Source organism: Garra rufa, chromosome 22 (genome assembly GCF_049309525.1).
Source record: "Garra rufa chromosome 22, GarRuf1.0, whole genome shotgun sequence".
Taxonomy (NCBI): Eukaryota; Metazoa; Chordata; class Actinopteri; order Cypriniformes; family Cyprinidae; genus Garra; species Garra rufa.
In genome coordinates this window covers 21,254,945-21,276,175 of record NC_133382.1, presented here as the reverse complement: position 1 = coordinate 21,276,175, position 21,231 = coordinate 21,254,945, and the positions used below count along the sequence as shown (strand labels likewise).

Genomic DNA, 21,231 nt, shown 5'->3' with positions numbered 1-21,231 from the left:
TTTATAAAAACCGTCTTTGACGTGGAAAAGTACTTATCTCCACGTCAGATTCCAGCTTGGCGTACGACCGTTTCCTTGTGGTAATGCCTGGTATTGCAGATAGTTCAGCCTCACTATAATTTGATTTCTTGCGCTCCTTTTTACTTGCCATTGTCACAGAGTTTCTGCTTTAGGAATGAGCTCATTTTAAATGTTAATTAATTAAGCAGCGGCGTTTCGACGGCGGAACATTCAGCTGCACACAATTCCACGATCATTTGTGATTTATAACCGAACGACTGGCGTACGAATGGATTTCGTGGTACGTTCGTTTCTCTGAATCGCTCTTACGATCAAATCAGAAAAGTTCTTAGATAAAATCAAGGATGGTTTCTACGCAAGTCTTTATAAATGAGGCCCCTGGGCCTCATTTAAAAACAAAACAAAACATGGATTTCATCCTACTTTGAAAGAGAGGATTTTTATAGACAAAAACTGACATGCAAATGTTCTTATTCGTATGGCAACTTAAGAGAATTGCGTACAAACGTTCTGTGCTCAAATAACACTAATTAAAATAATCCAACAAAAAGACACTCACAATATGCATTAATATTATTATATGCCCAAATGAGCAAATGCCTTGTGATAATTATGTAACAGAAATTAATTCAAATACTGTACAAATATGTATATGACAAATTTACAAAAGCGATTTTATGTCCATAAAAAGCACATTAAATATAGGCTAAGTAAAGTGTCTACTTTTAAAGTTTCAAATTGTTTTTTGAAGAATAAAATGCCAAAATTTGGTTGAAATAATGTTACATTGTCATTCAGTGTAACACAATATCTATGTAAAAAATCAAACAACATGCTTATTCTGACTTGTACATATAAAATATATAAAAGATTAAGGGAGCATAAACATTTTTCTTTTGTTTTAAATGAGTAAAAAATTCTTACTGACAAATGGGCAAAAGTTAGGATAGTGGCACATTTAAAAAATGTAGAAATACAACTAATTAGTATTTTAGTCTTTTATTATGTCATAAATTGATTTTTGTTATAAATATGCCTGATAAGACTGTTACACTGAAGGACATTTTAGTGGGTGTCTTCTGTAAATTAGAAGAAAATATATGATATTTATTTTTTGCTCATAAAAACAAAAATGCAATTAAATTAAACAGAAAACATTTTAATATATATTAAAAAAACAACTACAACATTTTAAAGCAGTATTACACTTGTTGTTTTTATGTTTAAAGCCTTTTTTGTCTTTAACCCATATATATATGCATTAAGAGATAGAGAACTTGTTCGCATTGCACTTTAATTTAAGATGAATTGCAGTTTATAAAGTCGGATGCATTTAGGAAAATCTTTTGTGTATAAAATATTGCTAAGAACTTCATTTGGACAACTTTAAAGGCGATCTTCTCAGTATTTAGATTTTTTTTGCACCCTCGGATTCCAGATTTTAGAATAGTTGTATCTCAGCCAAATATTGTCCTATCCTAAAAAAAAAAAAAAAAACTCAATTAAAGAAAAAACTGACCCTTATGACTGGTTTTGTTATCCAGGGTCACATATATTCAAATAATTTGAAGTCATCCTGTGGTTCCCTAGGAATTTTGCTGATGGCCCCCAGTGGGCCACAGGCCCCTGGTTATGAACCACTATCTACAAGAGATAATTCACCCAGAATAGACAATTCTGTGTTCAATTGTTTACTCACCCTAAAGTAATTACAGACCATTATGATTTTGGTTCATCTCTTGGACACAAAAGAAGATGTTCTAGATATTTTGAAGAACTGTTTTTGCCCACACAATGAAAGTCAACAAGACCCTCTAGACTTCCATTGTAAATAAAAAAACATTGTTTGTGTCCTACATTAGAAACATTTGGAATGACATGAGAGTAAATAAATTATGACAGAATTTTTTTCTGGGTGAACTTTCCCTTAAAGGAAGAGCAGGAGCAGTAAAACGAGTGCCTGTTTTTCTTTGCCTGTATTTATTACCATAATTCCATCCAAGAAGCTATGGTTACAGTATGACATTTTTATAGTGTGTCATTCATTTACTCCACCATGTATTATTCCTATCAGTTTGGATTATTATTTTCAGATTGTCTGACAGAAACCCCGGCCCCTTACGTAGGAACTTACTGGAAGTGGAGCCTGTTTTTCTGCTATGTTTGCTGAGTGAGTAAGTGGCATAATTACACATCTGCTTGCAGCATAACTGTCCATTAATCTCTCACCCATGTGGATGATTAGTGTGTTGGTGTGTGTGTGTGTGTGTGTGTGTGTGTTGTGCTAAATTATGGATCAGCCTTTTTCTGCCCTTGACAGTGTCTATGTATGAGGTGAAGGCTCCTAATTAGATATGGATGTTTTTAATAAAGTTAATTACCAAACCGCATACTTTGATACAGTCCCGAGCGTGCCTTCATTGCACGCTTCGCGTCCTCAGTGATCTGTGGTTGTGATCCGCACCATTGACTCTAAAGTGGTTAAGAAGAGGAACGCGTCAGTGTGGGGGGGATCGTGAACACATAAATACGCACCAAAACCGTTTCGAGGAAAGATGGGTGTGGCGACACAACCGAGTGGGGAATACAAACATTGGGGTTGCTAATTTGTCTGCTGGAATCTGCTACTGCAAGGAGACATAGTGAAGCTTTAGGGTCTAGCAGGTGCTTGTCTGAGCAGGTTTAGGGCCACCTCTAGCCTTCAGGTGTTATCGCTCACTTTCCGTGCTGCTGGGTGGGTGGTGACTGCAGTGCAAGATGAAAATAATGACGCAAGCATTAATGAGCCATTGCAAACCACTGCTACAAGGATTATGAAGTGAGGGAATTCCTCTCTACACAAAACAGAGAAATGTTATTTTGCCATTGGCTAAAGATTAAAGGGATACCCACCCAAACATTAAGTCTCTTGAAAATCTCTTTTCAGTATAATGAAAGTGAATGAGAACTGGGGTTGTCAAGCTGGCCAAAATGGCCAAAAAAAAACATAATAAATGTAGGCTTTTATTCACATAACACATCCTAAAAAGTCTGTAAAATAAAAGTGTTTTCCCCATATTTCAAATTACGCATTGCATTTGATTTGTGTTTTAGAGAGGAAAACCTAATTGATAATGTCCTTGCAGAATATCACCAGTACATTTTTCTTACAGTGCAATTGGTAAATGTAAGCTCAAATTTACTTGCTTTAAACACAAAAACAAACCTTGTTTCCTTGCTTTAAGCAAATACATTTGAGCTTATGTTTACCATATTTGATGTGCTTTATGTATGTGCGTTGATCAATGTTTATATCTGCATGAAGACCTAAATTAAATCGTTAATCAAGAGTGACAAAAAGGGTTTGTCAAGCTCCAAAATTTCCCAAAAAGCACAGTAAAAGTGTTTCATATACACTTTTAACTATATTCAAAGTCTTTAGAAGCTCTACAAGAGTTTGTGTGAAAAACAAATTTAAATTTGCAGTTAAGGTCAAAAGTTTACACCCCCCTTTCAAAATCTGCAAAATGTTCTTTTACCAAAATAAGAGGGATCATACAAAATGCATGAGACTCATTGGACTCATGTACAACTATCACTAAACAAAAAAACACAGCTGTGAACCATTCAGGTAACAACTCATTCAGAATCAGGGGGATGTAAACTTTTGAACGGGCCCATTTTTCTCTTGTGGACTATATGTAAACTAATTTTATGTGGAATAACTTATTCAGGTCAGTACTAAATAAACAATAACATACATTTTGATGATCCCTCCTTTTTTGGTAAAATAATTAACATTGTGCAGATTCTGAAAGGGGCATGTAAACTTTTGACTGTAAACTTTTGAACTGTAAATCATTGTTGACTAAAAATCATTCATCCTGGTTTTTCTTGACATATTCATGAGTGAAGTAGAGATACCTAATTCATAAATGAAGCTTTCTTTTGTAATGAATGTTTTCAGTTAATCAGTCGATCCAGTTAACAAAGCAGGTCTAAATGAATCGTTCATGAATTAGATTTTTAAGAACTCACTAAGTAATGTGACAGACTTACATAAAAGTTCTCTAAAGATGTATATAGCACATACAGGGTCGGAAATTAACTGGAAAGCAACAAAACTGCTCCATTAACTGATCCATAAATTCAAGACAAAGGGGCAAAAATTGCCCCTGCACAGTTAAACAATGTATTGTGGCTGTCGCAATTAAACTGAAATATGAAAATGAAAAATGAAAATGAATGAAAAGTGTCAGTTCGCAAAATTACATTCAGATCTCTCAATCAAATGCGTTTCTGTTGCACTTGCATTGCCAATCAGAAGCACTTACATTAGTTAGCGCTGAAAAGACGCCAATCAGAAGCACTTGGATTACTTAGCGCTGAAAAGACGCCAATAAGAAGCCATTAGATTAGTTAGTTCTGAAAAGACGCCAAACAGAAGCGCTTAGATTAGTCAGCGCCAAAAACGCACCAATCAAATGAGATTAGATTAGTCAGCACTGAAAATGTGCCAATCAGTGGAGCTTAGATTAGTCAGCTCTGAAAATGCGCCAATCAGATGTGCTTAGATTAGTCAGTGCTAAAAATGTACCAATCAGAGGAGCTTAGATTAGTCAGCGCTAAAAACGTGCAAATCAGATGCGCTTAGATTAGTCAAGAAAACGCACCAATCAGATTGTTCATGAATCTGACTGATTTGATTTTTAAGAACTCAAGTAATGTGGTGACAGACTTACATAAAAGTCCTCTAAAGATTTATATAGCACATACAGGGTTGGAAATTAACTAGAAATCAACAAAACTGCTCCATAAATTTAAGACAAAGGGGCAAAAAATGCCCCTGCACAATTAAGCAATGTATTGCGGCTGTCGCAATTAAACTGAAATATGAAAATGAAATATGAAAAGTGTCAGTTCGCAAAATTACATTTAGATAGCTCACACTGCATCTTACTCACTGTTTTGTGCAGCATTGAGTCAGCGCTGAAAAGGCGCCAATCAGAAGCTCTTAAATTAATCATTGCTGAAAAGGCGCCAATCAGAAGTGCTTAGATTAGTCAGCACTGAATACGCACCAATCAAAAGTGCTTAGATTAGTCATTGCTAAAAAGGCGCCAAACAGATGCGCTTTGATTAGTCTGCGCTGAAAACGCGCCAATCAGAAGTGCTTAGATTAGTTAACGCTGAAAACGCGCCAATCAAAAGTGCTAGATTAGGTAGCGCTGAAAACGCGCCAATCAGATGCGCTTAGATTAGTCAAGAAAACGCACCAATCAGATCGTTCATGAATCTGACTGATTTGATTTTTAAGAACTCAAGTAATGTGGTGACAGACTTACATAAAAATCCTCTAAAGATTTATATAGCACATACAGGGTTGGAAATTAACTAGAAATCAACAAAACTGCTCCATAAATTCAAGACAAAGGGGCAAAAAATGCCCCTGCACAATTAAACAATGTATTGCGGCTGTCGCAATTACACTGAAATATGAAAATGAATGAAAAGTGTCAGTTTGCGAAATTACATTTAGATAGCTCACACTGCATTTTACTCACTGTTTTGTGCAGCATTGAGTCAGCGCTGAAAAAGCGCCAATCAGATGCGCTTAGATTAGTCAGCACTGAAAACGCACCAATAAAAAGTGCTAACATTAGTCAGCGCTGAAAACGCACCAATCAGATGCGCTTAGATTAGTCAGCACTGAAAACGCACCAATAAAAAGTGCTAACATTAGTCAGCGCTGAAAACGCACCAATCAGATGCGCTTAGATTAGTCAGCGCTGAAAACGCACCAATCAGATGCGCTTAAATTAGTCAGCGCTGAAAACGCACCAATCAGATGCGCTTAGATTAGTCAGCACTGAAAACGCACCAATAAAAAGTGCTAACATTAGTCAACGCTGAAAAGGCGCCAATCAGATGCGCTTAGATTAGTCAGCGCTGAAAACGCACCAATCAGATGCGCTTAGATTAGTCAGCACTGAAAATGCACCAATCAGATGCGCTTAGATTAGTCAGCACTGAAAATGCACCAATCAGATGCGCTTAGATTAGTCAGCACTGAAAACGCACCAATCAGATGCGCTTAGATTAGTCAGCACTGAAAACGCACCAATCAGATGCGCTAAGATTAGTCAGCACTGAAAACGCACCAATAAAAAGTGCTAACATTAGTCAACGTTGAAAAGGCGCCAATCAGATGCGCTTAGATTAGTCAGCACTGAAAACGCACCAATCAGATGCGCTTAGATTAGTCAGCGCTGAAAACGCACCAATAAAAAGTGCTAACATTAGTCAACGCTGAAAAGGCGCCAATCAGATGCGCTTAGACTAGTCAGCGCTGAAAACGCACCAATCAGATGCGCTTAGATTAGTCAGCACTGAAAACGCACCAATAAAAAGTGCTAACATTAGTCAACGCTGAAAAGGCGCCAATCAGATGCGCTTAGATTAGTCAGCGCTGAAAACGCACCAATCAGATGCGCTTAGATTAGTCACCACTGAAAATGCACCAATCAGATGCGCTTAGATTAGTCAGCACTGAAAATGCACCAATCAGATGCGCTTAGATTAGTCAGCACTGAAAACGCACCAATCAGATGCGCTTAGATTAGTCAGCACTGAAAACGCACCAATCAGATGTGCTTAGATTAGTCAGCACTGAAAACGCACCAATAAAAAGTGCTAACATTAGTCAACGTTGAAAACGCACCAATCAGATGCGCTTAGATTAGTCAGCACTGAAAACGCACCAATCAGATGCGCTTAGATTAGTCAGCGCTGAAAACGCACCAATAAAAAGTGCTAACATTAGTCAACGCTGAAAAGGCGCCAATCAGATGCGCTTAGACTAGTCAGCGCTGAAAACGCACCAATCAGATGCGCTTAGATTAGTCAGCACTGAAAACGCACCAATAAAAAGTGCTAACATTAGTCAACGCTGAAAAGGCACCAATCAGATGCGCTTAGATTAGTCAGCGCTGAAAACGCACCAATCAGATGCGCTTAGATTAGTCAGCACTGAAAATGCACCAATCAGATGCGCTTAGATTAGTCAGCACTGAAAACGCACCAATCAGATGCGCTTAGATTAGTCAGCACTGAAAACGCACCAATAAAAAGTGCTAACATTAGTCAGCGCTGAAAACGCACCAATCAGATGCGCTTAGATTAGTCAGCGCTGAAAACGCACCAATCAGATGCTCTTAAATTAATCATTGCTGAAAAGGCGCCAATCAGAAGTGCTTAGATTAGTCAGCACTGAATATGCACCAATCAAAAGTGCTTAGATTAGTCATTGCTAAAAAGGCGCCAAACAGATGCGCTTTGATTAGTCTGCGCTGAAAACGCGCCAATCAGAAGCGCTTAGATTAGTTAACGCTGAAAACGCGCCAATCAAAAGTGCTAGATTAGGTAGCGCTGAAAACGCGCCAATCAGATGCGCTTAGATTAGTCAAGAAAACGCACCAATCAGATCGTTCATGAATCTGACTGATTTGATTTTTAAGAACTCAAGTAATGTGGTGACAGACTTACATAAAAGTCCTCTAAAGATTTATATAGCACATACAGGGTTGGAAATTAACTAGAAATCAACAAAACTGCTCCATAAATTCAAGACAAAGGGGCAAAAAATGCCCCTGCACAATTAAACAATGTATTGCGGCTGTCGCAATTAAACTGAAATATGAAAATGAATGAAAAGTGTCAGTTTGCGAAATTACATTTAGATAGCTCACACTGCATTTTACTCACTGTTTTGTGCAGCATTGAGTCAGCGCTGAAAAAGCGCCAATCAGATGCGCTTAGATTAGTCAGCACTGAAAACGCACCAATAAAAAGTGCTAACATTAGTCAGCGCTGAAAAGGCACCAATCAGATGCGCTTAGATTAGTCAGCACTGAAAACGCACCAATAAAAAGTGCTAACATTAGTCAGCGCTGAAAACGCACCAATCAGATGCGCTTAGATTAGTCAGCGCTGAAAACGCACCAATCAGATGCGCTTAAATTAGTCAGCGCTGAAAACTCACCAATCAGATGCGCTTAGATTAGTCAGCACTGAAAACGCACCAATAAAAAGTGCTAACATTAGTCAACGCTGAAAAGGCGCCAATCAGATGCGCTTAGATTAGTCAGCACTGAAAACGCACCAATAAAAAGTGCTAACATTTGTCAACGCTGAAAAGGCACCAATCAGATGCGCTTAGATTAGTCAGCGCTGAAAACGCACCAATCAGATGCGCTTAGATTAGTCAGCACTGAAAATGCACCAATCAGATGCGCTTAGATTAGTCAGCACTGAAAACGCACCAATCAGATGCGCTAAGTTTAGTCAGCACTGAAAACGCACCAATCAGATGCGCTTAGTTTAGTCAGCACTGAAAACGCACCAATCAGATGCGCTTAGATTAGTCAGCACTGAAAACGCACCAATAAAAAGTGCTAACATTAGTCAACGTTGAAAAGGCGCCAATCAGATGCGCTTAGATTAGTCAGCGCTGAAAACGCACCAATAAAAAGTGCTAACATTAGTCAACGCTGAAAAGGCGCCAATCAGATGCGCTTAGACTAGTCAGCGCTGAAAACGCACCAATCAGATGCGCTTAGATTAGTCAGCACTGAAAACGCACCAATAAAAAGTGCTAACATTAGTCAACGCTGAAAAGGCACCAATCAGATGCGCTTAGATTAGTCAGCGCTGAAAACGCACCAATCAGATGCGCTTAGATTAGTCAGCACTGAAAATGCACCAATCAGATGCGCTTAGATTAGTCAGCACTGAAAACGCACCAATCAGATGCGCTTAGATTAGTCAGCACTGAAAACGCACCAATCAGATGCGCTTAAATTAGTCAGCGCTGAAAACGCACCAATCAGATGCGCTTAGATTAGTCAGCACTGAAAACGCACCAATAAAAAGTGCTAACATTAGTCAACGCTGAAAAGGCGCCAATCAGATGCGCTTAGATTAGTCAGCGCTGAAAACGCACCAATCAGATGCGCTTAGATTAGTCAGCACTGAAAACGCACCAATAAAAAGTGCTAACATTAGTCAACGCTGAAAAGGCACCAATCAGATGCGCTTAGATTAGTCAGCGCTGAAAACGCACCAATCAGATGCGCTTAGATTAGTCAGCACTGAAAATGCACCAATCAGATGCGCTTAGACTAGTCAGCGCTGAAAACGCACCAATCAGATGCGCTTAGATTAGTCAGCACTGAAAACGCACCAATAAAAAGTGCTAACATTAGTCAACGCTGAAAAGGCACCAATCAGATGCGCTTAGATTAGTCAGCGCTGAAAACGCACCAATCAGATGCGCTTAGATTAGTCAGCACTGAAAATGCACCAATCAGATGCGCTTAGATTAGTCAGCACTGAAAACGCACCAATCAGATGCGCTTAGATTAGTCAGCACTGAAAACGCACCAATCAGATGCGCTTAGATTAGTCAGCACTGAAAACGCACCAATCAGATGCGCTTAGATTAGTCAGCACTGAAAACGCACCAATAAAAAGTGCTAACATTAGTCAACGCTGAAAAGGCGCCAATCAGATGCGCTTATATTAGTCAGCGCTGAAAATGCACCAATCAGATGCGCTTAGATTAGTCAGTGCTGAAAACGCACCAATCAGATGCGCTTAGATTAGTCAGCACTGAAAATGCACCAATCAGATGCGCTTAGATTAGTCAGCGCTGAAAACGCACCAATCAGATGCGCTTAGATTAGTCAGCGCTGAAAACGCACCAATCAGATGCGCTTAGATTAGTCAGCGCTGAAAACGCACCAATCAGAAGTGCTTAGATTAGTCAGCACTGAAAATGCGCCAATCAGATGCGCTTAGATTAGTCAGCGCTGAAAACGCACCAATCAGATGCGCTTAGATTAGTCAGCGCTGAAAACGCACCAATCAGATGCGCTTAGATTAGTCAGCGCTGAAAACGCACCAATCAGAAGTGCTTAGATTAGTCAGCACTGAAAACGCACCAATAAAAAGTGCTTAGATTAGTCAACGCTGAAAAGGCGCCAATCAAATGAGCTTAGATTAGTCAGTGCTGAAAACGCACCAATCAGATGCGCTTAGATTAGTCAGTGCTGAAAACGCACCAATCAGATGCGCTTAGATTAATCAGTGCTGAAAACGCACCAATCAGATGTGCTTAGAATAGTCAGCACTGAAAATGCACCAATCAGATGCGCTTAGATTAGTCAGCGCTGAAAACGCACCAATCAGATGCGCTTAGATTAGTCAGCACTGAAAATGCACCAATCAAATGCACCAATCAGATGCGCTTAGATTAGTCAGTGCTGAAAACGCACCAATCAGATGCGCTTAGATTAGTCAGCGCTGAAAATGCACCAATCAGATGCGCTTAGATTAGTCAGCGCTGAAAATGCACCAATCAGATGCGCTTAGATTAGTCAGTGCTGAAAACGCACCAATCAGATGCGCTTAGATTAGTCAGCGCTGAAAACGCACCAATCAGATGCGCTTAGATTAGTCAGCACTGAAAATGCACCAATCAAATGCACCAATCAGATGCGCTTAGATTAGTCAGTGCTGAAAACGCACCAATCAGATGCGCTTAGATTAGTCAGCACTGAAAATGCACCAATCAAATGCACCAATCAGATGCGCTTAGATTAGTCAGTGCTGAAAACGCACCAATCAGATGCGCTTAGATTAGTCAGCGCTGAAAATGCACCAATCAGATGCGCTTAGATTAGTCAGCGCTGAAAATGCACCAATCAGATGCGCTTAGATTAGTCAGCGCTGAAAACGCACCAATCAGATGCGCTTAGATTAGTCAGCACTGAAAATGCACCACTCAAATGCACCAATCAGATGCGCTTAGATTAGTCAGTGCTGAAAACGCACCAATCAGATGCGCTTAGATTAGTCAGCACTGAAAATGCACCAATCAAATGCACCAATCAGATGCGCTTAGATTAGTCAATGCTGAAAACGCACCAATCAGATGCGCTTAGATTAGTCAGCACTGAAAATGCACCAATCAGATGCGCTTAGATTAGTCAGTGCTGAAAACGCACCAATCAGATGCGCTTAGATTAGTCAGCGCTGAAAACGCACCAATCAAGTGCACCAATCAGATGCGCTTAGATTAGTCAGTGCTGAAAACGCACCAATCAGAAGTGCTTAGATTAGTCAAGAAAATGCACCAATCAGATCGTTTATGAATCAACAAAATGAACAAAACTGCTCCGTAAATTCAAGACAAAAGAGCAAAAAAAGCCCACAATTAAACAATGTATTGTGGCTGTTGCAATTAAAATGAAGTAAGAAAATGAATGAAAAGTGTCAATTCGCAAAATTACATTTAGATCGTTTTGTGCAGCATTGAGCCTTATAACCAGTCAAACGCGTTTCTGTTGAACTTGCAATTACAGTCAGAGGCGCTTAGATTAGTCAGCGCTGAAAATGCACCAATCATTTTCGTAATTAGTTAGATCAGCGCTGAAAACTCCGGAGCTGTTGTTGAGTGCGTACATTCGCAAATTCCCTCATTATAAACAACAAAAAATTGCAGATACAGATGTAAAAAAAGATTAATTTCGTAGCTTCAGTGATTGTAACAGGAGTTTGTACATAACTTGGGCTAGACTTGGCTAACGTCATGGACGGACATGTTTGTAAAGCCAGAATGTGATGAAACAAAAATGTTTTATATTGTTTTCTATATCAATATTAATAATCATTATTACAATATAAAGAGCAATAATCTACAATAATGATTTTTGTCATAATATTGCAGCCCTATGAGCTCCTGTTTTTTTACATGTATAATTTAAGTATTTGACATTAAAGACAACATACAGTAGTATGGTCTTGGAATAAGTCAAATACAGGGGGCAAATGAAGTAAAGTCTAATTTTGTACATTTTTTTCCAGAATTTCTCCTTTTCTGTTTCAGAGATGAAAGACGTATGGAACAGAGTCCTACATGTTTAAAATGACATGGGTGAGTAAATGCTATCATAATTTTTATCTTAGCAAGATCTCTTCAAGCTACTGTTTTGGCTTGCCCTCCAAATAAAACAACCCTAGACAAAGCATATTTTAATATCACTCTCCAACTGTTTCAGCTCTCATGAATTCTCCCAAAAAGTTTTGGAGATGAGGCACCTGTCTATGACCACACTGCTGAGTGTTCTGTTTTTGTCCAGAGGCAGAAGAAATAAGAAACTCTTTGAACTTGTGAGTTTGTGACATCCGAACCCTGGAGCTTTTGAGGTTGATGCCTTGTTAAAGCTGTGTTTGAGTTCATTACAAGGCCACAGCTTTGGCCTGCTACCCCAGGCCCCAGACAGGTCAGGGAACATTCACCACACATTCCTGGCCAGCTTCTGCTTTATTTGAAAGCTGCTTGGAGATACACCGAGGTGTGCGTTAAACCAGAGATCTTAACATTTAGGCCGCTCATTCAAATATAAAGCTTTATCAAGTACTCTCATGTCTCATCACACTTTAGCACTTAGTGCACTCCCATAATGCACCCATGCCTGTCTGAGCAGCGTGCGCTCCGTCACAACTTTGACATCTCAGCAAAGGGATTAAAGTCATGGTTTATTCAAATCCCAAATGTTGGTCAAGATCGACAGCCTGCTTAAAGATCTTTGTACTGTTAGGTTTCCCTCAACTCATACTTGACGTATTAAGAGATTTTTGGAAAATAACACACACCTTTTTGTGTCAAATGTATGGAAAGCATGTGTGCCTTAGGCTGCATGACTGAGAAGAGGTTCAGAGAGAAAGAGAGAACCAGGGAGAAAGGGATTAGAGAGAGAATCACCTTGTCATGATCAATTCCTCTATTGAATGATGGAACATTTGCGCAATTGAACAAACGCCTCCAATTTAAATGTCAGGTCTACAGTTGATTAATTTACAATTTCCCACTAGGCAATACAGTATGTTCTCCATTTCAGAGTCTTGTGGTACATTACAGTATTTATGGAAAGCATCACTTGAATTTTCAAAATCATATTTGGAATTTTATCAAACATTCCAAGTTGTATCCATTTCAGTTTAATTATATGCTGCTTTAATTTTGGTCAGTTGCCTTATTATGACTTGAGCTTATTTTCCACCAACTTTGGGAGAGAGCGAGAGAGGATTGTTAGCCTGAGGATGGGGCTTTTCCCCAGTCATTCTGTCAGAACAGGAACACAAGCTCCGTCAACAGTTCAGGTTTTTTCCCGCCACACTTTTGACTGGCATTTCAAACGCTCTGGGCTTATCAGATAAAAGTCAGAATCCATGAAAAATGTTCAAACCTGTTTTTCTCTCTCAGTTCTCTCAGTTCTGTTCCTGATGACACCCCATGTACCCTTGCTAGTGAAAGAAGTTACACTAGAGTATTCATATTCTAATCAACAACGCATTGCTCCAAATGTGTCATTGATTAGTGCATTGTGGGTGTCTGCTTTCTGTGAATTTTTCGTGGGAGGTGCCCACACACTGATATAACGACTGAAATAACTGTAGTTCCAAAATATGTTGTTTATTTCAATGTGAGAAATGGTTTTCAGCACATTTTGTGGGCAGAATCAAATGCAAGATGCAAATGCTAGCTAGCTACCTAGCTTAAGAAGCATACTGAAAGGACAAGAGGTAGTAGTTGCAACCATATTAAAGTCATTGAGACCAGACAGTAGATCTAGGCCAGCATTCTCAGTATGGACATTTACTTAGTTTAGTTCCTCTATGGCTAAAAGTTTACTTTTTAGATATGTTTTTCATTATTGTTAATAAAGCTTATATTCTTTGTCATGTTGTAGCCTATTGAATATTACTCAGAGGATAATGTGTTTACAGCTTGGTTTGGCAAGTTGGATAGTTTGGTTAGTTCCTAAAATGCGGTTAGGACTAAAACTCTGGATTTTCATGAAAAATAAGCTAGTCAAAAGTTTTTGAACAGTAAAATTTTTAATGTTTTTTTTTTGTTTTGTTTTTTAAGAATTCTCATCATCTCATCAAGCCTGCATTTATTTGATCCAAAATACAGCAGAAGCAGTAATATTGTGAAATATTTTTATTATTGAAAATAACTGCTTTTAATATATTTAAAAATGTAATTTATTCCTGCGAACAAAGGTAAATTTTTAGCATCATATCTACAGTCTTGTCACTTGATCCTTCAGAAATCATTCTAATATGCTGATTTTCTGTTCAAGAAACATTTATTATTATTATTATTATTATTATCAATATTTGAAACAGTTGAGTACCTTTTTTTCAGGAGTCTTTAATGAATAGAAAGATCCAAAGATCAGCTATGCCTAAAATAAAAAGCTTTTGTAACATTATACAATATTGACACACTTTTTTTGGCAAAGAGCTTATAGAAATTAATACCTTTATTTAACGAGATTGCTTTAAAAGTTTAAAAGTGATGATAAAGGCATTTATAATGTTACAAAAGATTTATATTTAAGATAAGTTATGTTCTTCTTTCTATTCATCAAAGAAACCTGAAAAAATTCTACTCTGCTGTTTTCAACATAGTAATAATATTAAATGTGTCCCTTGACCACAAAACCAGTCATAAAGGTAATAAAATAAAATAAAAAGTGAATAAATAAGCTTTCCATTACGGTATGGTTTGTTAGAATAAGACAATATATGGCCCTAGATACAACTATTTGAAAATCTGGAAATCTGAGGGAGCAAAAAAATCTAAATATTGAGAAAATCGCCTTTAAAGTTGTCCAAATGAAGTTCTTAGCAATGCATTATACTAATCAAAAATTACATTTTAATATATTTAAGGTAGGAAATTTACTAAATATCTTCATGGAACACGATCTTTGCTTAATATCCTAATAATGTCCAATAATATCTGATAATTTTGACCCATGCAAACTTTGCTACAAATATACCCCATGCTACTTAAGACTGAGCACCAAATAAAAAAAAAATACAGTTTTTGCTGTACTTTGGATCAAATAAATGCAGGTTTGGTGAGCAGAAGAGACTTCTTTAAAAAAAAACATTAAAATTCTTACTGTTCAAAAACTTTTGACTGGTAGTGTATATATATAAAAAATACACACATTATTTTACAATGACATAGATTTATTAGTTAAGACTTCATTATTTAGTACTGTTGATTATAGTTTATAATTTGGGAAAACTGCTTAGATTGTTATTTTGTGTGTGTAATATATCACACTCCAAATTGCCCTGAAAATCAGTCTTAAGCTGGTGTTATGAAACATAATAGCTGGTTTCTTACTGGTAATTCAGCTAGACTTCCTGAAGCCAGTTACATCAGCTAGTAGCTGGTTAATGACAAGCCTAAACCAGATACCACATGCCAAAAATACTACCATACTTGATTTTCCAGCAGGGGAATGAGTTTTATATTTGGTGCTACTATTTTTGCAAGGCTCCAAGTGACGTAAGGACAGTATGATGAGTTCTGTTGTCATTAGCTCTGTCCTAGACCTAAATCTTGAAACTGTTGGCCTGGTGCTGTAGTACGGAAACTACTGTGACGTTACGGCTCCGTGGCTCTGTCTGCGGGAGCTGCTGCCTGTCACTGTTCGACTAGTGGAGCTGTCAAAGAGCTTTGACTGCGCCGGCAGTCCCTACGTAAGTGACCTGACACTTTTGATTAAAATTGTGCTGTATTACACAACTCCCTAAAGCCCTTCTGAGAGAACTGAGATGGACGTAGAAGTTTGGTTTTCACTAGAGCCAAAATGGTTTTTCCAATTCCATTCGGAAGCCTGACCAAACATTAGCCAAATGTCAAAATGTGGTAACTACAGATGGTGCAGTGTACACTGTACTTTTATTGCTATTACAGTGTTTGAAAATAATTAATATTTTGTAGCTTTTCTTCTAAAACTTCACAGATTTACCTTTAATGAGAGAATTACGCTTAGCAAACCAGTCCTTCTTTTTTTTTATCAGATCTTGTTAGTGAATCTGTTCATTCAATTCACAAGACTGGTCTGAATGATTCAGGTTTTAGAAATTCTTTCACTTCTATGGAAAAAGGAAAGTCATTTGGAACGACATGAGAGTGAGTAAATGATAACACAATTTTCTTGTTTGAGTGAACTGTCCCTTTAAATAAACCGACTTTTTTCTCTTACTCTTTTTAGATACACACCAGCCATCTCTGTTTCATCCACTGTCACTATTTAAAGTGTGTGTGTGATAGGATGACTTCAAAGATAACCTCAGGTTGTCTGGATGATCCAGAGAGCACAGGTGTAGTCTGTACCTATTCATCATCGGACCCTGAATGAGGGTAACTGTGCATTCTTCTGTTTAATCCAGTTTATTCAATAAGGCACCTTTGTGCCAGTCAGACAAAACACTGGAGTATTAAACCTTCCTCTGTGTCCTAACAAGCAAATAATCATTCTAGACTGAATGCGAAACTGCACTGTGACAAAATCTCAGGCAATCAGAAGTTATAGTTAGTAGGCCTACTTAAAGCCATAGTTTACCCAAAAATGAAAATTCTGTAATTAATTCACAACCCTCATGTTGTTTCAAACCCGTAAGACCTTCTGTCATCTTCAGAACACAAATTAAGATATTTTCGATGAAATCCGAGAGCTTTCTGACCCTGCATAGACAGCAACGCATCATAAAAATAGTCCATATGACATCAGTGGTTCAACCGTAATGTTATGAAGCTACGAGAATACTTTTTGTGTGCAAAATAACAACAATTTCTTCTTTTCCGTGTCAGTCTTTGATGCAACAAAAGTCGCATATGTCTTGGTGCTCTCATAAACAAAAATATCTAAATTTGTGTTCTGAAGATGAATTTACAGGTCTTACAGGTTTGGACAATAACAGAATTTTAATTTTTGGATGAACTATCCCTTTAATAAACAATTATGTGGAGATTTCACTACCTGATCTCATGACGAAAACGTACCTATGAGAACTTTTTTGCAAGACGCAAAATATGTACCAATAAGTACATATCACTGCATTTTTCAACAGAAATAAACACTAGAAACTGTAAAACAGCAAGCACTTGTAATCGTTGTCGTACACAGTTATGATTACAGCTCTATATGTTTCCCTTTCTGGACAATAAAAGCTTACTCATTAGCTCTGCTGGCACGGAATTTGACTTAGGATGCGGAATCCTTGAGTAAAAAACATGCCTCACAATGAAAGAGCTGAAAGAGATTGAAAAACAAGCTAAAACGGCATGCTTGCGATTGCGTTTTTACATCACATTCGCTTTTGTTCATACTATCAGGTAGGTTTAGGTGTAGTACAGATGCTACGTTATTTTAAAACGTCACAGTGCATTAGAGTTAAAGCACCACTCAACGGACATTTCAAGTCAGAACTGCGGTGAAAACCAACGTCCCATAAAACGTACCATACACTAAAAAGTTTTCACCAGTTTCAACGTAAAAACTTCAGTTTAGCAGCTGCCTTAAAATGTTAAGTTAAATCAAGTTAAGTCATTTAAACTCACAAGTTAAATCAACTAATTTGTATTGTAATAAGTTAAAATGACTTGTAGTTTTAAGCGGATTTAACTTAAAAACTTAAGGCAACTGCTGAACTTAGGTTTTTAAGTTAAATCTGTTGAAAACTTTTTACAGTGTATGTGCGTTCATCTGTTCTGAGGAAAAAACACTTTTAGCCCCACTCATTGGACATTTTAAATGAAACGTACATGGTGGTACGTATTTCATGTCTTGCGAAAAAGTTCCAACAGTTATGTTTTCGTCATGAGATCAGGTTGGAATTTTGGACCAATGAGATTTCATGGTAGGCGGAGCCCACAAGTCAAAAACAAAAACTGATTTAAAGTAGTAAGTAAAATAGATTTTTGGAGCATATGTTCAGTTTTATTTATACTTATTGTTTATAAAATGAATTGTTAAAGTAACCACTACTTTTTTCCAGTGTACCAAAATCATCCCAACTATACAATTGATTGGTTTGCAACTGATACTGAACCAATACACTGAAAACTAATACTCTTCTGACCAGGCTATCTGTTTCACCCTCCTTTTCCTAAGTGGCCCCCATTATCCCCGAACATCCTTGATCTTTTCACACTGAATTGCAGCTGGTGGATTTTCTTGCGGTATCATTAAAGCAGTGACACCGGCTGACATGCAGGGGGGGTTTGGTATGAAGGGTGTATAATGACATTCCTCTCTCGCAGAGATGAGTCAAGTCCCATTGAAGCCAGCAGGAGACCAGAGCAGGTCAGAATGCTTACCGGCCTCCCGATGCTGTCTCCTTCATGCCTATTCTCTCCGAAAAAGAGTTTTCCGAATTTTAATCAATTCAGAATTAGAGTTTTACGTTAAGTGTTTGTGCACGTTTCCGTCTGAAAGAGCTCTTTCCTATTGAGAACATAAGAATAAAAGCCTATATATCCTTAACTGCGAGCCACATTGTTGGGATAACAAAAAGAGCAGCTTAGCATGACCAAGTTTAGCTCATTTTTTAGCTTGTACTTATAAAGGTTGGCTGTGCACAGAATGCCAAATTTGATTGACTTCTCAGGCAATATTTATTTAATTTAATTCCAGTAACCATTCTCTAATAACATCTCTAATATTTAATAGTGTATATGGGTTTAAACAGTTTCCAATGTTTTGACAGGTACTCCAGATAATAAAAGCTACTGAAAAGTGTTTCCAGGTCAAGTCGTGACTTGATCATCTGAGGTCAGGCCTCTTCTGAGCTGTTGTGTTGTAACCGAGCTGAAGTTTTGATAGATAACAGATGAACGGTGGTGGAAACAGCCAGCTGGATCCGAACGGATGGTGGCTTTGCGGTGCTGTTGTGGGAAGAAGCCACAAATACCTTGTTCCTTTCTGTCTGGTATTCGGAGTGACTGCTGATTGTGTCTCAGCTTGCTCGTCATCTGTAATGCATGTGAAATCGAACAAAGCTAGACAGGCTGATTGCTTTCAAGAGCTCTCACTACTTAAGACCGAGCTTAATTAGTTCATCTTGAGAGGATAAAGTCAGATATTAGCGGCCTGGTAAGCTGTTGAAACAGATTAGAGAAGAAATCGGCCTGATTATTGCAACACTGTTCGTCATAGATTTAAAGCCCATTCAGATGTGAAGGGATTAAAAGGAGAGGATCGACTAGGATGAATTAAATTCTCAATATAAGACACAAATACATTTGATTTAGTTATTTAAAACAACTGAAAACACACTATTGTTACTATTTGTTATATTCTTTTCTGTTATAGCCTTTATTATTATTTATTTATTATTTAAGTCAGTTTCATTCAGTCACATTATTATTTTTGACCCTGGACCACAAAACCAGTCATAAGGGTCAATCTTTTAAAATTGAGATTTATATATTGTTAGGGAAGAATAATATATGGCTGAGATACAACTATTTGAAAATCTGAAATCTGAGGGTGCAAAAAAATCCAAATACTGAGAATATTGCCTTTAAAGTTGTCCAAATGAAATTCTTTGCAATGCATATGTGACACTGGACCACAAAACCAGTCTTAAGTAGCACTACATTTGTAGCAATAGCCAAAAATACATTGTATGGCAAAAAATATTAGCATATTAAGTACTACTGTAAATAATTCCAAACTTAAATTTTGATTAGTAAACTTCATATGAACAACTTTAAAGGCGATTTTCTCAATATTTTCAGATTCCAGATTTTCAAAAAGTTGTATCTTGGCCAAATCTTAACAATCCATACATCAGTGAAATTACCCTTATGACTGGTTTTGTGATCCAGGGTCACATATTACTAATCAAAAATTAAGTTTTGATATATTTACGGTAGGAAATTTACAAAATATCTTCATGGAACATAATCTTTACTTTATATCCTAATGATTTTTGGCATAAAATCAATCATTTTGACCCATACAATGTAGTTTTGGCTATTGCTACAAATATACCTGTGCTACTTAAGACTGGTTTTGTGGTCCAGGGTCACAAATGAGATCACTTTTTTCATTTAATTTGAGATGAGTGTAGACATAACAGCACAATTTGCTTCATCATCATCGTCTATTTCACCTGCTACATACATGTTGTTTTCTAATCACCTATTTTTGTTATTTTTTATGATCGCAGGGTCACTGATGCCATTCGGACTCCTTCAGGTAGAAGATGAGAAATGATGACGCATCGAACCATTAACCTGCAGCCATGTATGTTTTCGTATCACTTTCTTTCTCACGCTCTCGTTTTCTCTCCCCTCCACTTTAAATTTATCCCAATCCATTAGGTTATGCATTGTCAGTGGGTGAATATTACACCGTTGTCAGAGAAAACAGCTGCGGGTCAATGACTCAAGACTCGTTTGCTCTTTGTCAGTTCACTAAATGTCAACCTACGACTAAAGCCACGCAAATAATAATGCCTCAGCCCCGTGGCCTTTGTGTGTGTAAGTCTATGAGTGCGACTGCATGTTTGGCAACTCTCGCTTCATAAACGAAACCAGAAGATGCTGGTGGTTTGGAACGAGAGTGCAGCGGGGACCACATGCTAACTGGGACTACTAAAGCACATTAGTTCTGACAAGTATTGTATCATGAGCCAGGGGGGCTTTTGTCGTACGCCTACACAAATATTTTCGCAAAAAGACTCATGTTACAAGAGAACCCTGTGAGGTCAGTGGCATTTTGAGGATGGGGTAATTAGTGGAACTATGACATATCAGCACCAGTCGGAGGTAAATATGATCTCTGCAGAATGGAGCGAAATCTAATGAACATAAGTGCTTTAACAGTAGTCAAATCGGAATAACAGAATTTGAACAAATGGGAAAACTTTCATGTATGTTAACATTTTAAATTATATGTTACATGTATTTGTTATATTATTCAAAATTGTAATATATTTTAGTGAGATTAAAGTAGTTAATTATTTAATTTGTTTAGATTGGCTAAACTCAACCTGTCTTGATTTTTATTGCCTTAACTGTTTAGCGGCCCATTTCAATATACTTAGGATTAATTATGCTGCAAAATGTGACCCTGGACCACAAAAAAGTCATAAGGGTCAATTTTTTTTTTTAAATTTAGATTATACATTATCTGAAAAGCTAAATAAATAAGCTTTCAAATTATATATGTTTTGTTAGGATAGGACAATATTTGGAATATATATTGGGAATCTTAGAGTGCCAAAAAAAAAAAAAAAATCTAAATAATCGCCTTTAAAGTTGTCCAGATGAAGTTCTTAGTAATG

The 21,231-nt window shown here is 37.5% G+C and overlaps 1 protein-coding gene across 1 annotated transcript in view; it reads right to left on the bottom strand.

Annotated features, from left to right (window-relative positions):
- Positions 1 to 21,231, bottom strand: part of wnt3 (wingless-type MMTV integration site family, member 3) — a 41,999-nt gene that overhangs the window by 19,913 nt on the left and 855 nt on the right. The window lies entirely within an intron of this gene.